Genomic DNA, 14940 nt, shown 5'->3' on the forward strand with positions numbered 1-14940 from the left:
TCCACTTTCATGTCCCTCCCGTACTCCTGGTTCCTCTTTGAAGTTCGTAGCAGATAGCGGTAGAAGGAATAGTGAAAGTCTTAAAGTCTTTCTTATAAGTGCAGAGAAGAAAACGCTGACGTATGCTGCCTTCTCTCTCTGCCTTGCCTACCTAAAATGCATCCTGTAATCACATGACTTGCTTCACCTTGTCAATCACTTAGAAGATTCACCCTCCTTACCCTGCCCCCTTGTCTTGTATGCAATAAATATCAGCGAGCCCAGCCGTTTGGGGCCACTACCAGTCTCCACGTCTTGATGGTAGTTGTCCCTGGGGCCAGCTGCTTTCTATCTCTTTGTCTTGTGCCTTTATTTATTACAATCTCTCATCTCTGCACACGGGGAGAACACCCGCTAAGCCCCATAGGGCTGGACCCTACAAGTGGCACCAGAAAATGTATCTGGGAAGCGAGGCAGCCCTGGAAGTCTGGCCATCGCGGGGGGCAAGGTGTGTGGGTGTTAGCTACAGGTATCTCCTGCTGCGTCCTCATTTCCCAGAACAAGGAGTGGGTGGGCCAGTGTGAAGTGAGGGTGGAGTGTGAAAGGCACACGTGCGTCTATTTGCTACCTAGGGGTCGTGTGAGCTCGGCATCCCTCGCCTGGGCCCACACCTCCCACAGGTGTTGTGTTCTTGTACTCACGGAAAAGCAACCTGGGCCTTCAGGGCCTTTATTGATAAAACTCGCGCCTGTAGTCCCAGCTACTTGGGGGGCTGAGGCAGGAGAATTGCTTGAATCTGGGAGGCGGAGGTGGCAGTGAGCCGAGATCACGCCACTGCACTCCAACCTGGGTGACAGAGGGAGACTCGGTCTCAAAAAAAAACCAAAAACCAAAAACCAAAAACAAAACAACAAAAACTGAGTGGAAAGTCAAACACTAACAAGCCTAAGATTTTTGGTTACTGTAAAAAAAAATTGTAAATTGCAAAGTCAATTTTATTTTCTTAATAAGAAAATAAAACCTTCTTGCCAATCAGGGAAATCCTGTGGGGAGAGCGGCTCCACTTGGAGATAACGGGCCCAGAGAAACCGCCTAAGGTGGGGCAGTCAGCACCTGGGTGCAGGTGCATCTGGGACCCGTCAGATCTCTACGCCCCGCGCAGGCTCCGCCCCCACGCCCAAGACCCCGCCCCGCGCCCGGAGCCTCCCTCGACTTGGCCCTGGGTCTGCACCGAAGGCCCCACCCCTGCCCTCGCCCAGCCGCGACCCCGCGCTTCCGGATCCGGGTTGTTGCGGGATCTCACAGGCTTTAAACCGCGGCGCCGCGGCGCTCGGGTGTGGATCCCTAGATGGGAGCCGGGGATGGGCCGGGTGCCTGGCGGGTGGCAGTCGGGGCCGACCGCCTCGGGCCCTGGACACCTTCACCCCGCCGCCTGCCCAGGCGGGCCGGCCCTGCCCGTCCACCGGCCGCGAGAGTCCCCGGCCTTGGGTCCCCGGGGCCGCTGACTGGCCTCGGTCACCTCCCGGGGAAGGCTCCCGCGCCTCCATCTGCCCCCGCAGGAAGGGACCCTCTTCTCGCCCGCGAGGCTTCTCCGGGTGGGATCGTCCTGGCCCCCAGCCCTAAGGGATCCGCCCCCTCCGAGCATCCGCCGCCCCTCGGAGACCACTCCAGCTCGGACGGAGCCACTCCAGCCCCCGCTGCACGCGGAAGCGCTCATCCTCCCCGCCTGCCCCGTTCCCTCCCCCTTCTCCTGTGCGACAACCAGGGACCACAGCTCCCCGCTCCCCAGGTGTGGGGGCTCCGACACGAACGCCTCTGCTCGCAGGGCGGTGAGCGCAGATCCCACGGGTCCCTCGGTCGGGGGTCGAGGCTGCTTCCGTTTCCATCCCGGACCCGACAATGGGCGGGAAAAAGAAGGCTTTACACGACTACGCGGCGGAGTTCACCGACCTGGTGGTGAAGCACCTGATTGAGCACAGTGACTCTGGGGACACGTCTGTGGTGGAGACCCTTTACTGCAGGGCCTGCGAGCTGCCCGTGCGCGTGCGGAGGGACCGCATCCTGGAACACCTGTCCTCGGGCAGGCAGCACGGCCTGCGGACGCCCATTCTCATGTAAATGTCAGTGCCAACGCTGGTGTTTCAGGAGACATCCCAGCGGGCTGCGGGCTATTTTAGGATTCTCTGCCCTGCAAACGTTTCCAAAGTGCGTGGACAGGCCGCCTGATGACACTACGTTTACGGGATCTGCTAGTGGCTTGCCTACTTAGGGAGTAAACCCTGTGAAGTCTCGCAGTTTTATTAAAGTGTGCGTGGCCACCTGAATGCTGCCTTATCACAAGCCAGATACATACTGGTCTGCAGGGTAACTCCCCACTGTTGATCCTCTGAGATGATTGTGGACTGGGTGCTGTGAGTCCTGCCACTTTGTTTAAGTGAATGTGTCTTTTGTCCAGCTCAGCCGCCTCGGATCTCGCTGCCACCAGCCTTACTGCACACCCGTGCCACCCGCCCTTGCCCCGTCAGCCTCAGCCTCAGCTCATTCTCTCAGGCAGTCCCAGCATTGGCACGGTACCTCCTCCCGCTGTGGGCCACACGTCTCTGCTCCCTGTCAACCCTACTGCCATCAGCACCACCACCAGCGACTTGTCTGCCCAGGAGGATGCAACACCATCTGCCTCCACCGGCCACCTTTCAGTGTTTCCTGCTTTCCAAGTAAAGATACCAGCAGTGCCCGCAGAGCAGACCAGCCAGAGATTTTCTGAAGCCTCCCACAGGGTGCTCCCCGGAGGAGGCCCGAGATGCTCTCGTGACTTTGGAGCCGGGGTGGCTGGCCACCTTGGCCTGGGCATCTTTGGGATGGGCTTCGGGAGCCCGGCACTGCTGCAGAGTGTGGTGGATGAGAACAGCTGCTGCTTGCTGTACGTGGTGGAGGACCAGCTGTGTGATGTGGAGCGAGCCTTCAGAGCTGAGCATTTGGGCCAACACCAGAGTGGTTCGGGAACAGGATGCAGACATTGTCCTCAACGACCAGCGGTACGGTTTCAGTTGTCAGCAGAGGTTCACTGAACACCTGCTGTGTGCCGGGCACCGTCCTGGGGGCTGGAGAAATGGCTCTGAATGCTGCAAAGTCCCCATCCTTGTGCTGCTGAATTGGGGGCAGAGGCAGATGAGTAGATCTCAACACATCAGTAGCAATAAGCTCTGTGGAGAGAACTCACGCTGAGTCGGGAGAGGGAGGCTGGTGGGAGTGCTGTTTTAGGTGAGATGGCTGGGGAAGACTTGAGGAGGGGGCATTGGAGCAGGGACCTAGGTGGGTGAGTGAGATGGCCGTGGGGGCATCCGGGGACGAGCACACTCTACAAAGAGGACACTGAGTCTTCTCCAGGCCTTGATGTAGCCGAGTGGCCGTGCTGGCAGGAACGGAGTGAATGGGGTGAGGGCTAGGCAACGAGGTCCCAGGCCCAAGGAGCCTGGGGGCCACCCGGAGGCTTTGAAAGCCGCCAGGGGTTGGTTTGGTTTGAGCTCACACTCAGGGGGCGGAGGAGAAGGACGCAGGGACACCAGTGAGGGGTATTGGGGGGCCAATGGGGCATGATGGGCCCGGACCAGGGCAGCAGTATGGCTGGATTTGGGATATTTTGAATGTACAGCCTTTGCAATGGGGTCCTGGCTTCCTCCCTTCACTGGAGCAGCTGGGTGTGACACGTCCACCCTGTTCATGAGCGGTGTCTCCAGCAGCTAGAGCAGCATCTATACTTGCTGTCCACAGGGTGTGGACAGCCACAGCAGGTAAACGGGCTCGAGGGCAGCCACCCAGCCCTGGGGTCAGGCGCAGCCACTGTGTTCAGGCCTGGGCTGGGCACTGCCTGGTGTTTCGCAGAGCTGGCCGGTGCTGCTCACAGGGCAGGCCTGGCTCACCTTTGGTGTGTCCAGGTTTGGACATGCTCTTACTAGCGTAGCAAGGGGAGAGTTTGACCCCAGGTTGTTAACGCATGTGGAGGGCTCTGAACGTATCAGCGGACGGTGTTGTGTCTCAGCAAAGCCCATTGCCACTGCAGAAGAACGTTCGTGAATGTTAATGCTTTGTGTGTTTTTGGAAAGTTGGCAAATTTTATGTATTTATTTATTTATCTTTTGAGACGGAGTCTCACTCCTCTGACGGAGTCTTACCCTGACGGAGTCTCACTCTGTCGCCAGGCTGGAGTGCAGTGGCGCGATCTTGGCTCACTGCAACCTCCACCGCTGGGTTCACGCCATTCTCCTGCCTCAGCCTCCCGAGTAGCTGGGACTACAGGCACCTGCCACCGCGCCCGGCTAATTTGTGTTTTTAGTAGAGACAGGGTTTCACTGTGTTAGCCAGGATGGTCTCGATCTCCTGACCTTGTGATCTGCCTGCCTCGGCCTCCCAAAATGCTGGGACTACAGACGTGAGCCACTGCGCCCGGCCTGCAAATTTTAGTTTTCAGTTATCTGTGGCATCTGCTTTAGGCAGGTTTTCACACTTTTCACTCGGGTATCACATTCACAGAATGCACATGTTCATACATGATACACACAGCAAAGTGCCCGAGTCGGTGTGTTTTTTACGAACTGCACACACCTGTGTGGCCAGCCTGGAGATCACAGTCCTCGGAAGTCCCCGGGCTCCTGTCCAGCCCACACCTGAGGCTGACCTCTGTAGGCTGAGGAAGGGAGCATCTTTTTTTTGAAAGAGTCTTGCTTTGTCACCCGGGCTGGAGTGCAGTGGCACGATCATGGCTCACTGCAGCCTCAACCTCCTGGGCTCGAGTGATCCTCCTACCTCAGCCTCCTGAGTAGCTGGGACTACAGGTGTGCGACACCAAGCTTGGCTAATTGTTTTTAGTATTTTTTCTAGAGATTGGTTTTTGCCATGTTTCCCAGGCTGGTCTTGAACTCCTGGGCTCAAGTGATCCTCCTGCCTCAGCCAAATCTCAAAGTGCTGGGATTACAGGCGTGAGCCACCGCATCTGTCCCTGAGGATCTTAATAGAATTTGACTCACAGAAGCCTATTCTGTGACTTGGCTGGGATCTGTATTTTGTTCCTCAAAATTAGCAGGTTAAATTCTGAAATAAGTCATACCAGAAATGTTTTCACAATTTACTTTGTTGAGGCCTTTTTCAAATTCTGTTATTCTCGTGCCTGAGATGGTTTATAGAGTGGTGTTAGCAGCATGGATTCTGGAATGTTCTAGGTCTCAAAGCACGCTCTTAACATTCCACTTTACTCCTGCAGTGTCTCTGGAGTAGTTGTTTGCTGCCTGCCGGAGGCAGCTTCTGAAATCGTGAGGGATGCTCTCCGAGCAGCTGTGGGCTGGGCTGGCTGAGGTGATGTCTGCCCCCGTGCCCAGGTGTCAGGGAGAATGGGCTTCGGGGAATAGGCTTGCCTGCTTCATCTCCTGACTCCTCTCCTAGGCACTTTGATCCGGTTTTCCAGTTCTTGCACAAGCAAGTTTTTGTCAGCCACGCCCTGGGGAGGATCCACTGGATCACCGCCGTCACAGCCTGTTCCCGGTGGCCTCTCCGGCTTCCCTAAAGAGAGCAGGTGGGCATCTGCGTTGTTGGGGGAATGCACAGCGTTGTGGCATCTGTGTCCATGTCACGTGGTTCCCTGTGACCCAGAACCCTCCAATGCTTCTCGCCAGTAGCTTCCCTGGAGACCAGAAGCCAGAGCTCACCCTCCCTTGTGTCCAGGTGGGACTTTCTACAACGCTGCTATGCACGACGCGGATGCCGTATGCATGTTGCTGGGGGAAGCCACTCCGGACACTGTGTTTTCTCTGGGACATGTCTTCTGCCCAGGTAAGAGTGGGCTTCACTGTTGCAAGGTGCTCCTATGGCCACCGAGGCTGGTTGAAGATGTAGCACAGGCTGGGGCCCCTGTTCAGGATTCCTCCCCCACTCCCAGCTTTGGGGAGCAGATAAAGTAACATGGAGCACATGTAAAACAGATGACTAAATGGTCGCGTCACTGAATCCCTCAGGCATCATGCAGGAAGTGTTTCACATTTGATGAACTTTAAGAGTCACTGTTGTAGTAACCATTTCTCCAGCCCCTGCGATGTGACAGGCCCCCTGTCGTTTCTCAGGTTGCAAAGGTGAAGAAACACAGTCCCGGCTGGAAGTCACAGCCAGGGTGGGATGCACACAGATTAGCAGATCATCAGCGAGCACCAGGTGAAGGCGGGGCTGGGGATGCTGGTTCCTAGGTCCTGGCCTGGCAGCAGAAGCTCAGGGTGGGTCCTGAGGGCTGCTGAAGAGGACAGATTATCTGTTGCTTTATGACACACCACACACTTGAAACAACAGCCACTGGGTAGTTAGGATTTTGCAGCCTGGACTGGGCTTGGCTGGAGTCCCTCTTCTGGTCTGCCCGGTGGTCACTCACGTGACTACAGCCAGCTGGTCAGCGGCCTGCCTGGAACAGCCCCACCAGGGTCCCAGGGCCAGGCCCCGCTGTCACCTGGGTTCTCTTCCGTGTCGTCCCCACGCCTCCTCAGGTCCCCACAGCAGCGTGGCCACACATTTGATGGTCTCAGGGGACCAAAGTAGAAGCACTGAGACATCCTGAGGCTTGGGCCGGGACTGACGTGGTAACGCTCACACCACACTTTGTGTACTGGGGCAAGTCCAGGCCCAGCCAGTGCCAGCGCTGACTTCTCTCAGTGCCCGCTTCACTCTGTCTCGTCAGCACCCCCTTTTGGCACTGCCTCCTCCGTCTGCCCAAAGTTCACCCACCCACCCTGCTCCGCTGGCCACCACCCCGATCCCAGCCATGTCCTCATCCTGGCTGTGGCCATCTGCCTGCAATCTCTTCCCTGTAAGACCTCAGTTGGACCAGGTGCCCGCCTGCTCTGAGCTCTCCAGAGCACGGGTGGAGGCCATGGTCTCCGCAGACCCCGCAGGCCTGTCACGGGTTGAGGGTCTTGACTGCACATTGTCCAGGTTCTTGGCCTTTTGAACAAAGAATTGGACAAAACACCCAGCAAAGCAAAGAAAGGATGAAGCAGCAAAAGTACGAAAGCAGGGATTTATTGAAAATGAAACACACTCCACAGTGTGGGAGTGGCCCGAGCAGCAGCTCTAGGGCCGGATACAGAATCTTCTTGGGCCCAAATACCCCCTAGAAGTTTCCCATTGGCCACTTTATGCTCACCTCATGTAAACGAAGTGGTTGCAAAAAGCAACCAGTCAGAGGCTGGAGTGAAGTTACAAAGTTATACTTCTATGCAGATGAAAACTCAGCCTGTAATCAGTCTGATTGGTGTGAACAGCGACCATTCAGAGGCTGGAGTGAGTGAAGTTACAAAGTTGCAAACGAAGACTTGACCCACAATCAGTCTGATTTGTTGCAGACAGCCAGTTTCCCATCTGCCAGGCAGAAACGTGAGTGGGGTTTGCAAAGGCCTCTGGTCCTTTTGTTACTTAGGAGTGGAAAGTTAGGGTTTTCCCTTCAACATAGTGCAAGGAAGTTGTGAAACAGCCTTAGGTTCCCTGCCTCCAGACCCTAATCTCCTGCCTCAGGCTCACGGGTGCCGCCCCCCGCAACCCCACTGTCCTCTTGTCCACTTCTCGCTCTTCCTCAGAAGGCCAGACAAGTACCTGTCTGGGGCCCGCTTCCCGGGTGGGACATGGGGACTGGCTCTGCTAGGCTCATGGCTGTACTCCCAGGGTCCAGAAGGTGCCTGGGCCTGGGACCGCCAACGCTACAGAAGCTTAGCAAACACGGAATTGGACTGCTTGCTGGGCAGCGTCCCCGTGCCTCTCAGGGACCCATTTTGGAACAATTTAATTTTCTATTAAGGACCAGTTTCTGTGTCACTACTTGGCTATGCCTTCCGCCCACTGCTTCAGTTAAAGCCGTGAGTTCAGGCCGGGTGTGGTGGTAATCCCAGCACTTTGGGAGGCCCAGGCTGCAGGATCACTTGAGGTCAGGAGTTCGAAACCAGCCTGGCCAACATGGTGAAACCCGTCTCTACTAAAAATACAAAAAAATCAGCCGGGTGTGGTAGTGAATGCCTGTAATCCCAGCTACTTGAGAGGCTGAGGCAGGAGAATTGCTTGAACCTGGGAGGCAGAGTTTGCAGTGAGCCAAGATCGTGCCACTGCACTCCAGCCTGGGTTACGGCAAGATTCTCTCAAAAACAAAACCAAACAAAACAGTTTCTCATTTGCCTAAATCAACTTTTGTATCATCTAAAGTTTTCTTCTGCTTAGATATGGCCGCCTTAAAAGATGCAGATGCTGTTGTGATCAGCATGAAGTTTCCCTGTGAGGCTGTGGTCAGCGTGGACATCAGCCAGCACTGCACAGACAGCTGCGACCAGGACGTCAGCCAGCACTGCACAGACAGCTGCAACCAGGACGTCAGCCAGCACTGCACAGACAGCTGCGACCAGGATGTCAGCCAGCACTGCACAGACAGCTGCAACCAGAGACTGGAGGTGACGCCTGCCCTTTTCCACCCTTCGCCAGTCCACTGTGAAAAGCTGGGTTGATTGTGCAGGTTAGATAGAGGTCATCAGCCAGGTTGATTGTGTGGGTTAGATAGAGATCATCAGCCTGGTGGATTGTGTGGGTTAGATAGAGATCATCAGCTGGGTTGATTGTGCGGGTTAGATAGAGGTCATCAGCTTGGTTGATTGTGCGGGTTAGATAGAGATCATCAGCCTGGTTGATTCTACAGGTTAGATAGAGATCATCAGCTGGGTTTATTGTGTGGGTTAGATAGAGATCATCAGCTTGGTTGATTGTGCGGGTTAGATAGAGGTCGTCAGCCGGGTTGATTGTGCGGGTTAGATAGAGATCATCAGCCGGGTTGATTGTGTGGGTTAGATAGAGATCATCAGCCGGGTTGATTGTGTGGGTTAGATAGAGATCATCAGCCGGGTTGATTGTGCGGGTTAGATAGAGGTCATCAGCCGGGTTGACTGTGTGGGTTAGATAGAGATCATCAGCAGGGTTGATTGTGTGGGTTAGATAGAGATCATCAGCCGGGTTGATTGTGTGGGTTAGATAGAGATCATCAGCTTGGTTGATTGTGTGGGTTAGATAGAGGTCATCAGCCGGGTTGATTGTGTGGGTTAGATAGAGGTCGTCAGCCGGGTTGATTGTGTGGGTTAGATAGAGATCGTCAGCCGGGTTGATTGTGCGGGTTAGATAGAGATCATCAGCCGGGTTGATTGTGCGGGTTAGATAGAGGTCATCAGCCGGGTTGATTCTGTGGGTTAGATAGAGGTCATCAGCTGGGTTGATTGTGTGGGTTAGATAGAGGTCATCAGCTGGGTTGATTGTGTGGGTTAGATAGAGGTCATCAGCTTGGTTGATTGTGTGGGTTAGATAGAGGTCATCAGCCGGGTTGATTGTGTGGGTTAGACAGAGGTCATCAGCCGGGTTGATTCTACAGGTTAGATAGAGGTCATCAGCTGGGTTGATTGTGCGGGTTAGATAGAGGTCATCAGCCGGGTTGATTGTACGGGTTAGATAGAGATCATCAGCCGGGTTGATTGTGCGGGTTAGATAGAGGTCATCAGCTTGGTTGATTGTGTGGGTTAGATAGAGGTCGTCAGCCGGGTTGATTGTGTGGGTTAGACAGAGGTCATCAGCTGGGTTGATTGTGCGGGTTAGATAGAGGTCATCAGCCGGGTTGATTGTGTGGGTTAGATAGAGATCATCAGCTGGGTTGATTGTGTGGGTTAGATAGAGGTCATCAGCCGGGTTGATTGTGTGGGTTAGATAGAGGTCATCAGCCGGGTTGATTCTGTGGGTTAGATAGAGGTCATCAGCTGGGTTGATTGTGTGGGTTAGATAGAGGTCATCAGCTGGGTTGATTGTGTGGGTTAGATAGAGGTCATCAGCTTGGTTGATTGTGTGGGTTAGATAGAGGTCATCAGCCGGGTTGATTGTGTGGGTTAGACAGAGGTCATCAGCCAGGTTGATTCTACAGGTTAGATAGAGGTCATCAGCCGGGTTGATTGTGCGGGTTAGATAGAGGTCATCAGCCGGGTTGATTGTACGGGTTAGATAGAGATCATCAGCTGGGTTGATTGTGCGGGTTAGATAGAGGTCATCAGCTTGGTTGATTGTGTGGGTTAGATAGAGATCATCAGCCGGGTTGATTGTGTGGGTTAGACAGAGGTCATCAGCTGGGTTGATTGTGCGGGTTAGATAGAGGTCATCAGCCGGGTTGATTGTGTGGGTTAGATAGAGATCATCAGCTGGGTTGATTGTGTGGGTTAGATAGAGGTCATCAGCCGGGTTAATTGTGTGGGTTAGATAGAGGTCATCAGCCGGGTTGATTGTATGGGTTAGATAGAGATCATCAGCCGGGTTGATTGTATGGGTTAGATAGAGATCATCAGCCGGGTTGATTCTGTAGGTTAGATAGAGGTCATCAGCTGGGTTGATTGTGTGGGTTAGATAGAGGTCATCAGCTGGGTTGATTGTGCGGGTTAGATAGAGGTCATCAGCTTGGTCGATTGTGTGGGTTGGATAGAGGTCATCAGCTTGGTTGATTATGTGGGTTAGACAGAGGTCATCAGCTGGGTTGATTGTGTGGGTTAGATAGAGGTCATCAGCTGGGTTGATTGTGTGGGTTAGATAGAGATCATCAGCTGGGTTGATTGTGCGGGTTAGATAGAGGTCATCAGCTTGGTTGATTGTGTGGGTTAGATAGAGGTCATCAGCTGGGTTGATTGTGCGGGTTAGATAGAGGTCATCAGCTTGGTTGATTGTGTGGGTTAGATAGAGATCATCAGCCAGGTTGATTGTGTGGGTTAGATAGAGGTCATCAGCCGGGTTGATTGTGCGGGTTAGATAGAGATCATCAGCTTGGTTGATTCTACAGGTTAGATAGAGGTCGTCAGCCGGGTTGATTGTGCGGGTTAGATAGAGGTCATCAGCCGGTTTGATTGTACGGGTTAGATAGAGATCGTCAGCCGGGTTGATTGTGCGGGTTAGATAGAGGTCATCAGCTTGGTTGATTGTGTGGGTTAGATAGAGATCATCAGCCGGGTTGATTCTGCGGGTTAGATAGAGGTCATCAGCTGGGTTGAATGTGTGGGTTAGATAGAGGTCGTCAGCTGGGTTGATTGTGTGGGTTAGACAGAGGTCATCAGCTGGGTTGATTCTGCGGGTTAGATAGAGGTCATCAGCCGGGTTGATTGTGTGGGTTAGATAGAGATCATCAGCTGGGTTGATTGTGTGGGTTAGATAGAGGTCATCAGCTGGGTTGATTGTGTGGGTTAGATAGAGGTCATCAGCTGGGTTAATTGTGTGGGTTAGATAGAGGTCATCAGCTGGGTTGATTGTATGGGTTAGATAGAGGTCATCAGCTGGGTTGATTGTACGGGTTAGATAGAGGTCGTCAGCCGGGTTGATTCCGCAGGTTAGATAGAGGTCGTTAGCTGGGTGTGTGGGTCCCAAGGCATGCTGCAGATGGAGAATCAGAATTCCTTGGGCATCACCGGGCGCGGCATGTCCCTGTCCCTTCGCTCCCAGACCCAGGCTAGCCGCTACCAGGACTCCTATCGAGAGCTCTTCAGACACTTTGTCAGAACCCTTAAAGGTGGGTGACGTTTTCAGGAGGAACCTGGGATGTCCTGATGCTCAATGGGTAGATGCCTTCCAGGCTGCAGTGAGTGCAGATGATATGCCAATTTCAGGTGGAAAATTGCATTCCAGATACTGGGTTCAGATTTGAAATTGTCCATCTCAGTGATCATTTACGTTGCGTGTACTTGAGGGAGATTCTGAGAGATGCTCCTTTGGGGTTCTGTGCGTGTACCATGTTGCCTGACACGTCCTGAGAAATCTTCTTAAACTCTGAGTTTATAAAATAACTACTTCTGAACTCCTGAGATCTAGTGGATACCATGTGTCCTGGAAGATAGGACACTTTCTACCCTCTGTCAGTCCTGGGGGTGACTGGGAACCAGAGAGGTTGAGCAGAATTCCTGGACCTGGGTGGGGCTTGTCCAAGAGGGGCAGGTGGGCCTCTCTAGGATCAGTGTCCCACCCAGAGGCCAGTGGCCCCTTCACATGCCCCAACAAGAGGAAGACTGTCTGGCTCCGCAGTGTTGGGTTTTGTCCTGAATCTGTGCAAATGTGCAGGGAAATAACCTCCTGAAATCACCAAAGAGCAGTTCCTCAGGGCCTCCCGGGTGACCGTGGCTGTGGAGCAGTCGTGGTGGAACCGGTCAGATGTGGACCTGCCCTGCGAATCGGCAGAGGCCTCCGTGGTGAAGACAGAAGCTCCGTGAACCAACCCGAGGCTGGAGCCAAGATCCTGCCGGATATCCAGTTGCCTGTTTCACTTGTTACTGTTACTGGGAGAGGGAGACAAAACCTCATGGCGATCTTGTCCTCACTGGAGACTCAGAAGGGGAAGCATTGGGAAACCATGTATGTTTCATTTCTGGTTTAACCAGGCTTTTCAGGATGTGACTTCAGACCAAGGACACAAGTTGGGCTTGCTTAGGTGTTTTGTGTTGTGCGCAGGCCTCAGAGATGCTCTTCCGGTCAGAGTTCCCTTGGCAGGGCCTTGGAGGCCTCTGGTTGGCTCTCTCAGGAAGAGGGCAGGTCAGGGATTGGGCGCTGTAAATTGACTCAGAAACCTGCGGTTTCAGCTTTTCTGTGGCAAACAGGGCCGAGGGCTGGTGAAGCTGTTAAGGCTAAATGTCGCATGCATGAGGCGGGCTGCAGGCCTCCTTAGGCCTTTTTTGGGGTAATTACACCAGTATTTAAAAACATTTTTTGTTTGTTTGTTTTGAGACGGAGTCTTGCCCTGTCACCCAGGCTGGAGTGCAATGGTGCGATCTCGGCTCACTGCAACCTCCGTCTCCCGGGTTCAAGCGATTCTTCTGCCTCAGCCTTCTGAGTAGCTGGGATTACACGCGTGTGCCACCACGCTCGGCTAATTTTTGTATTTTTAGTAGAGATGGGATTTCACCATGTTGGCCAGGCTGGTCTCGAACTACTGACCTCGTGATCCACCTGCCACGGCCTCCCAAAGTGCTGGGATTACAGGCGTGAGCCACCATGCTTGGCCTAAAAAACAATTTTCTTGAAGAATCCGATTTGTGCATAGTAATGACACAGCACCATTCCTGAGAAATAGGAAATATATGTGTGTGGTATGAAAAGCCCATATTCTGTTCTTGTCACCTGAATCTAAAGGCTTCCTCTTTGGATGTGAACGCGGGAATGAACAGTGGCTGTTTTCCACCCAAAGGGGCGTGGAGACCTTTTGGAAACGGGCTTTCTCCTTTCCATTTTGCAGCTGGGGGCGGGTGGAAACCTTCCTTCGAAGGGTAGTGCCTTGGGGAGCAGCAGACCTGCTCTGAGTCCAGCTTAGCTTTCCAAAATTCTGTGTGGAACTTACTGGAGATGTTTTTATATATTTGAAAATAATGGCCTGTATTTCTCACGCTATACTTAAAAAAATAACTAACCTTTTAAACAAAGATATTCAAACTCACCCTTGTGCTGAAAGCACTCACATTTCTGTGTTCATTCCTGAAAGGGCGTTTTAGAGTCCCCGTTTCTACGTTCTATGTGGCACCCTCTTGCCGAGGGAACATCCAGAATCCCTCCACTTCCTGTCTAGTTTGAGGCCTCAACACCTTCATGATCCAGAGTCCTGTGGCTATGAGGGGGTGGGCCCACCGCCGCCCAGCCCTCCTTGGTGGACGTGGGGACAGGTAGGAGCCTAGGGAAAGGGGTGAGCGGGCTCTGGTGTGACGGCGTGAGCGCTAGCCAGGAAGGTGGGGCCAGGGCCGGGCATGGCACCTCACCTGTGGGGGAACTCGGCGGAGCTTCCTGGCGGCATCTCCCCCTCTTGCCTTGGTCCTTTCTATCTTTGTTTTAGGCCAATTTCTAAAAAGACTGAGGCCTCCTTCAAGGTTGAACAGATTTCTAGAGCCTTGTTTTTGCTGTGACAGGTCCCTAGTCCCTGTTCACAACTCTGAAACCAAGAAACCTGAGAACCAAGAGAACTGAAATGAAACCCGTTGGTCTCAGCCTGGCTTGAGCCAACATGAGGCTCTCTGCTGCCTTTTGTTTTCTTAGGTTTTGCTGAGAAACGGGAGTGCGTTCTGTGTCGGTGTTTGTGACGCCCTGAGACCCTGCTTGGCCTAGCTAAAGTCCAGAAGGCCTGGGCCCCACAGGGCTTGGATGAGGGCTCATGGGCCTGTACTTCAGGAGGCCTGAGGGGCCCGGTCAGTCCCATGAGGCTACTCGGCTTGGCCCGCAGGTCCTCCGAGGCACAGGGCAGAGGGACACCCCAGGGACCCATCAGACTCACGACACAGAGAAACTCAAGTGGGGTGCCAGGGCCGGCCACAGAGGCCACGGGCTTCCTGCCTGTGAGGAGCCGCCCTGTTTGTCTGAGCCCTTTGGAGATTTAGGTTGAGTCATGAGAACCGGTCATTGGAACATACACTTTATTGTGTTACAAAAACAAAAATCCCCACTGAAACACAGCTAAAAAAATAACACATTTTCCCAAGATTACATTACCAAAAACAGTTGTTATGTCATTGGAGGGCGTCCATTAATACTGCTCGGAGAAGCACGATCTTACACGAAAAACACGGATGGGATTTCGTTTTCATCTTAAAGCATTAAAGTGCTTTAACTGGTAACAGAGGAGTGGATGTTTGTGCGTTGGAGACACTGACTGTTCTGAGTGACAAGTGGCTCTGTGCCAGGATACTGCGGGTCGGGCTCCTGGGTACAGCAAGGGCTTCCCAGCAGCCCAGGCCTGGTGGGAACGCTGGGGGAATGGGGGAGAGTCGCTGTTTCTGACCAGAGCGACTTGGACAGATGTGAGCTGACCTGCCTGGCGAGCTCCTTCTGCCTTGCCTCTCTGAGCAGACTCAGGACCACTGCCTGTCCCCCTTGGCCCCAGGAGTGCCAGCGGCCTCCCTCCCACCCCTGCAC

The 14940-nt window shown here is 53.7% G+C and overlaps 1 pseudogene across 7 annotated transcripts; it reads left to right on the plus strand.

The window, feature by feature from the left end:
* Positions 1 to 1262: 1262 nt before the first annotated feature.
* On the plus strand, positions 1263 to 13477 carry TP73-AS1 (TP73 antisense RNA 1; annotated as a pseudogene). 7 transcript variants are annotated; one of them, XR_010155188.1, is made up of 6 exons: positions 1263 to 3014; positions 5416 to 5545; positions 5646 to 5802; positions 6090 to 6177; positions 8218 to 8444; positions 12112 to 13477. The product of XR_010155188.1 is annotated as a TP73 antisense RNA 1, transcript variant X1 (transcript). The 7 variants fall into 7 exon arrangements; XR_010155189.1 differs by having other exon boundaries at positions 5649 to 5802; XR_010155190.1 differs by lacking the exon at positions 6090 to 6177 and having other exon boundaries at positions 2279 to 3014.
* The last annotated feature ends 1463 nt before the right edge of the window (positions 13478 to 14940 follow it).

The sequence above is a fragment of the Pan troglodytes genome, chromosome 1, assembly GCF_028858775.2.
Source record: "Pan troglodytes isolate AG18354 chromosome 1, NHGRI_mPanTro3-v2.0_pri, whole genome shotgun sequence".
Taxonomy (NCBI): domain Eukaryota; kingdom Metazoa; phylum Chordata; class Mammalia; order Primates; family Hominidae; genus Pan; species Pan troglodytes.